The sequence below is a fragment of the Ochotona curzoniae genome, unplaced genomic scaffold (assembly GCF_017591425.1).
Source record: "Ochotona curzoniae isolate NIBS_2020 unplaced genomic scaffold, NIBS_Ocur_1.0 scaffold_1852, whole genome shotgun sequence".
Lineage (NCBI taxonomy): Eukaryota > Metazoa > Chordata > Mammalia > Lagomorpha > Ochotonidae > Ochotona > Ochotona curzoniae.
Window position 1 is genome coordinate 49,220,865 of NW_024467087.1, and position 7,416 is coordinate 49,228,280.

Below are 7,416 nucleotides of genomic sequence, written 5' to 3' on the forward strand. Positions count from 1 at the left end.
TATAGATCTATATCGATATATATAGATACACACACATATTTGTATGTACATATAGCAACATTCTATGTTGCTATTACTGCTATATATACATATATATTACTGATACATGTAATGTTACTGAAATTAAGAAAATTTGCAAAGACCCATGAATAGGCTAATGTAACTGATTAGACTACAATGAATTAGATACAATTATATTTACCTTAAACGCTAGGAATATTAACATTAGCAAAATTATAGTATTCTTTCTTTTCATATTTCAGGAATTATTAAATACCTGAATTGAATTAAATTGAATTGAATTCCTGAATAATTTTCGAATTATTGATGTGATCCCATTCATTGTAAGATATTTTTCTTGAAGCAATTAACAAACATCACAGATAATTATGAATGGGAGCCAAAAAAATGGGGAGACACCTGTTTTAATAGACTTTGCCTTGTATTTTCGAATGTGGTGCTTATTCCTAAAGAAAATTATTATTTTAGGATTCAGAAACAACAGAAGTGTTGCATATAACATCCACCAGTTTTGAGTCCTATAGTTTATAAATAGGTTGCTGGATAGTCCTTTAAAAACATATACTATATACTGTATTTTGCAATATTCTCCAAGATGACTAAGTAATCCAGTTCACTTCTAAGGGGGCAAGTCATTAAAGCTTTCTTGTTTTTCAAGCATTTTATTGAAATATAGCATACATACCAACCAATGCATATAAATGTACAGATAAATGAAGATTTGTCCTCTGATCATTCATAACCAACACCCAAATTAATAATGTTACTAGTACCCTAGAGAATTAAAAGCCACTCTCCTTAGAACATTACATACCGACCTACTAATTTCCAAAGTGGTAATCATCAAAGGGTAAACAAATATAAGGGGACTTTGAAAAGCCCTTAGAATAAAAGAAATTAAAACAAATTATGGTATTCCAAAATATTGATATCCATGCCATTTTTTCACAACATGTTCACATGAAATTTCTGTGGTACCCTCATAGTCATAGATTTAAAATTTTCAAATACTGAAATAATTTTTCTTTGAATTCCATTTCCCATGAATTCTTTGAAGTTCTTCCATATTCCTTAGCACAGGAATTTATTTTAAGGAAAATTTCCCCTTAAATGGCAATTAACTACACTTGCAGATAGTTTTGGTTTTCCTAAGCAATGAGGAGTGTGGATATCATTTGGCATCTGGTGGATGAAGGCCAAGAATAATGCTAAACATGATAGAATGTGAGGGACAGTGCCCTATAATAAATTTTCCAGTCCAAAGATGTTGACAGATGCAGTGTGGAGAAGCCCTGCTAACACAGCAGAATACTATTGTGTTTGTCCCCCTCCCCACCACTACCACCATTTAATCATAAACTCCTAACTAGTGCAAGGGATTCTAATAGTTATTCCTTGTCAGTGTTCGTGAGACTATGAGATCCCTCAGATAAAATGCACAGAAAAAAAGATTGAGATGCCTAGCTCTCAACCCAAACAGAATCTGATTATAAACAACTTTGTTTTGTTGCATTAAAATTCTCCAATTACAGAGTGGCTTACAACAACACAAAAAAACAATACTTGGTTGGTTTCTAAAGCCATGAAATGGCTCTCTTTGCAGAGGAGGTGGATATTGATTGCCAGAGAGTAATTCTGGAACATAAGAATGTTCTGCTTTTGTGATCTAGATGATGGTTATGTTTATGTGCTCAGTTTGACAAAATTGGTTCACTTGAAGGTTCATACCAGGTTCACTTTGTGTATATGTTTATTTTACATGAATCTCTTTAAATGAATATGTTGAGCATGATGAGTAGATAAATAGAAAAATACTGAGAAATAAAGAACAGTTGCTTTCTCATGCCAGCAATATTGAAAAGCATGCATAATTTTACACACATAGTCCACAAATTTTTGAAAGACTTCTTGTAACAAGAAAGTATTCTGTAGAACTTCCTGAACAAATCTCAAGAGTTCAGGTATTAACTTCAAGAGTTAGGTTAATAGAAGTTACTATTAAGTGACAAAATATTTTTGGTTTGAACAAGCTCAAAAAGCTGAGTAAACAAAAAAATCTGAAGGTTCTAGCTCTGAAGTTTTTAACTACAATCAATCTCAGTACTAAAAGTATTAGAAAGAATCAGTATTTGGCAACCCACGAACTGATTCCATAATTTTAGCCTTTAAATATGCAGTTAAATATATTGTTCTCTTATGTCATTATTTAGTTAAGAACCACTTATTGTCAGTTATTAACTGGTAAATGCATTTGATGATGCTTCAATAAACAAATAAGCCGCAAGAGGCAGGCTGCATAGGATTTTCAATTTGAAAGAGAATTTGATGTTAAAATTAAGTTTTATAAACAACTGCTGCTACTAACCATATGTGCCCAGAATTAGCAACATTGTGAGGGACCAGTTGAAAAACTGATGTACAGAATAGTAGTCATTAGTATTTTCCCCTTTCCAAATGTGCAGTAGAAAACATGAAAGTGACTATGGAGACTGGTGCCAAGTTCAAAATGTAAGATCAGAGATGATATATCAGTATTTATTAACAGATATTGAGGCATAAATTTATCCTCCAAATATGACACTAAGGAAGAACTCTACACAATCCTCCATATCTTCTTAAAATCGCCTGAAACATTCACCTTGACTAGTGTCTATAATATTTCATCACATATACATATAAAATAGTACCACAAATTATAATTCATCTCCTTTTGTTTTACACATATTCATTTAAACAATTTCCTATAGCTGTATGCATACATAGCAGTATTTGAGACTAAATATTATTTGTGAAATAACTTTTTTTCTTTTTATTTTCTAGCCATGAAGGATTCATTTTAAAGTATTACAACTCAGATGAGATTTTAATGTCTGCATTAATACTTCAGTTGTTGCTTTTCCACAAGTGAAGTCTAATCAAAACTTTTAATCATGTTAACTATGCAATGAATCTAATGGAATGAATTAGCTCTGCAGATGATAATTTCTCCATTTGTTCAGACCAAATTTTCCTATAACTTCTCTTTCTTCAAAATAGCAACATGAAAACTAAAAGATGGATCTGTTTAAACTGATTGAGTACACTGTAAAACATACCCTGCTGGGGGTCTTTTGTTTTGTTTTTGTTTTTTAGTTAGGATACTTCTGAAATGTTGAACTCGTTTATTGGAGTAAACATTTTATGAATAATCCCAAAAGATTATTTTCTCTGATATTAGATGTGCATTTCAGATATAGGATTAAATATTACTTTTAACAAGGGATGCATGATACTTTAAGAGAAATCCAATATAACTAGTGTTTCGTATACACACAGTCTCTATTTACCTTTCTCACACTAAGACTTATGACTATAAGAAATATTTCCTTCCATGCTATTTCTACCTCTTGGGAGGCATAATCAAATCAATGGTGATAGTCAATTTCCTTAGCAAGGACTTGGGGTAGACACTATCTTTGGTAATACCAAAATATATTACATTGCATATTACACTATGATGACTTTTAGTATCATTGCTTGAGCAATCAGTTCTTTCAAAGACTATCCTCCTAAACTGAACCCCATCTACGTCCTTAAAAATACAATCATTATATAGTAGTAGTACTATGTAAAAGAAGGCAAGCTTTTTTCATTATGTATAATGTAACACTGAAATGTTGCATATAGTATAGATTAAAACTTAGCAAAAACAAATACTTCAACATTATATTTAATTTACTTAGAAGCTGGTTAATGGGGTTTTAATGACTACAAAGTGAATACAAGTACTTTCAAAACACATTGCAAGAATATAATTTCCTGATTTTATCCCATTTGACTAACACTATTAGTTTACAAGCTTAAAATACCGCATTTGAAGAAGTAAAGATTAGGTCAACAGATATATTTGTGTTACATATGAATGAAATTTTGCAGTGAAATCTTGGCAAACGCCTGATAAAATTCTGTAATGCCTTACAATTATAATCTAATAACTACTCAGTATAGTAGAAATCATTAATCTAAGAAAGAATGATGCACTATACTAAATTAAGCCACATCTGAGAAAATGTTCTTGAAAGTCTTAACAGAGGTACTCATATGCCTGAATGTGATGCTAAAAGCTTTACAGTATCAATATTTTAGCTAAAATGTCAAGCTCTGTACCATGAATTGATGCAATTCTGTTCTTCATTGTTTTGCTGTATGAAATGTCAACACTCTGAATTAACTACATGCTTCTTACATTTTTTTGCCTTTACTGTAGCAATAATAATTTCTGTCATATGAATTACTATGTCATAAATGTAGTTGGGACAAGTTATCCACTCATTACAAACTAGGTGAAGTTTGTATTAGTTTTACTGCAAACTGCTACTACTACTGTTTGAAAATTAGAATGGACGTGATTTTTCCAAAATAAAAAGCAAAAGCAAAAATATGTCACAAAACTCAGGGTCTTTAATTGGTGGAGGCGGTAAGCACTTTATGGCTTCACTCTGCATCAACAGCGAATAGGGATCACAAAAACATTTAAATGATGAGCACTGAAATATATTAACTAGGTATGTATTTCTTTTCCAATTTGTGCTAAGTTAAACAGAAATGGTAGTGACGCCTTTCCTCTTGCAAGTTTTACACAAATGAAAACTGGAGATTTCACATTAGAAATGCCTGTTTATCTAATTTGTATTTCAGTATGCTCTTGCTTTAGATTTGTCAAATAAAGTTGACTGCACAATGACATGCAATATAATTTCTTTATTTGAATAAAATATGAAGTGTGTGTGTAGTCTTTGTTTAATCAATAGGAAATGTGGGGAGAAATCTAGCTTCTCTATTTTTCTCAGGAAGTTAGTATTACTCTAATCTTTATTTTGCATGTGACACTAGTTTGATTTAGTAAACAAAAACTCCCCAATGTGAACTACTAGATAGTGCCTTAGCGAAGCTGCAACTGTTGATACAAGTTTCTTCTTTGAGAATTTCTTTGCTTACAAACTCTAAATCTGCATATATGAAATATGTGAAATTTGTTCATCTTATAAAAATTAAAAATATTAAAACTTGCTTTCTAACTTCCATAAATCACTGGTTTAAAACATGATTCCATAAAGCAATCTTCACATCCTTGCAATGCTACTTCAATTGTATTAGTTTTCATCAAGATGGATAGTACAAAAGGAATGAAACACAACTTTAAAAAATTGTATCTCACTAACCAATTTATATCACCTTAATAAAAAACCATCCTCATATTTCCATTATTGCAATCTACAAAGATAACACATTTTTTTTGAAAATGAATAATATGCTTTGAAATTTTTTCCTTACACGGCACATGTGCCTTACCAAAGGACACTACTAAATCTATTGGATCACCACAGTATTTTTACCTTGAACATACAAAATATTTCATGTCCATTATGGGATAAATTCTTGAAAAATTAAAGAATGTAATAAACAATTACATATAACCTAGAAAAGGAACATTAGAATTGATTATTTCATGGTTATTTGATACTCAGACAATTCTGGTAATATTTGTCTCTTACAAATAATGACATGTCAAGGTCATGGTCTCTATATTTGCTTTCCCATTCCACATTAAAATAACTCATTACTGAAATTTATGTTTCATTCATCTTTTATGTTGAGGGACACTCTTTGTAATATGATTATTTCATTCTATATGTAGATGATACTCCTAGTCCATATGTTTCAAGATTCAAAGAGCAAACCCCAGTCCTGAAGTGGGAAAATACATAGGCTTTTTGATGTAGTTCTCTAAAGGAGTTCTGATGCTATGATGAATGGGTGGTGTTGGAATCAGTTGGCTGGTGACTGAGACTCACATTATAGATTAAAGGTCAATACTCATACTGTCAACAGGCCCAATTTAAAAGTGGGGTAGGGTTCCCTTTGTAGTATTTACTCATCTAATGAACAGAGGACAGGTAAAAGTGGAATGGGTAGTTGGAATACTTTTAGCTTGGAGTATCTGTTACTACAGCTTTGATCCTACAAACTAATAAAAATTCTTCTGCAGTACTGGTCACTGCTGATAATAGCATCCATTTTTCTTTATCAATGATCCCCAAGATGCTAAGAGACTCTTCTTGATCAGCTTCAAGTTTACAAGCTAATTATATTTTAAAAGTGGATGGTAGCACTGGGAGAAGTTGGGAAATTATCAAGATTCTCCAATCCAACAATATTACCGGGTTCTAATCTAGTCCTGCAGTTTTGCTAAAAACCTTCTTAATTCTCAAAAACTTACTCGATAAGATTTCAAGCCTATCCAGGTTTTTTGTTTTGTTTTTGATTCTCACGAGAATCAAATCTCTGTCTTCAATGCAGCCGAGTTATTTGCTAAATTTTATTCAAAAATTTTAAAAAAACATGTGTAAGATTTGCTTCAAACTGAACCAACAGGGGAAAGAAGCAACAAATTAAGCAATCAAAAATAAGTGGATAAATGGAGTAAGGAGAATATAACGTAAGAATTGTCATTAAATGAGGATTATTAATTGTGGATGATTGGCTGTGTAGGAGTCCGTAATATTCTTATAACTTTGTATATAGACATGTATACACACACAGAGAGAGGCAGATATCTACGCATCTGCAAGTACAGTTCGAGGTTCAAACTGGTAGTTGTCCTGTATGAGATATGAAGAGTTGAATTTAGGTGCGTTACATGAGTAACAATCCCAATTGCCTTCCATTACAGTATTGCCCATTCAGAAGTGATAACTGGGTAAGCATATCTATAAACAATGACTCTGTTTTGAAAAAATTCTTTTCTAGTAACTTTTCCTTTTTTGTGTGTGAGGATACTTTAATCGAGAGACCTACATTTTTAGAGGAATCTGGGTATACAGGAAATCTTGTGCAATAAAATCTGTATTTTAAGGCAATCTTCTAATATATCTACTTTTCTTGAGTTCCACTTTAACCATGAACAAATGAAATAATGTCTCGGCATGGCTCCATGGCTGCCTCCCAAAGCTCCTCAACCATTGTTGAGTGATCTTCAAATGTAAATCATGTTATTCCTGTCCTTAAAACCTTCCAATGGCTTCTCACTTTCAGATGTTCCTGCCCCATCCTTTCCCCTCAGTTAACATGATCTAGCCTAAATCTATTCCACCTCAAGTTATTTGCATCGGCAGGTTTGTATACCTTATGACAGATCATCATTTGGCTGGTTTCTTCTTGCCACTCACATCTGAGACCAAATATCATGTCTTCACAAAGAATTGTTCCATCTACTCACTGGTAATTATCTAAGCAAAAGCACCAAAGTGTGACAAAACTTTGTGAGGTGCTTTTATCTAATGATTTAGTACTCATAGGGTCGCAATACCTAGGAGACTGCTAAAAATGTAGAATTGTAGGTCTAATGCTCACCTA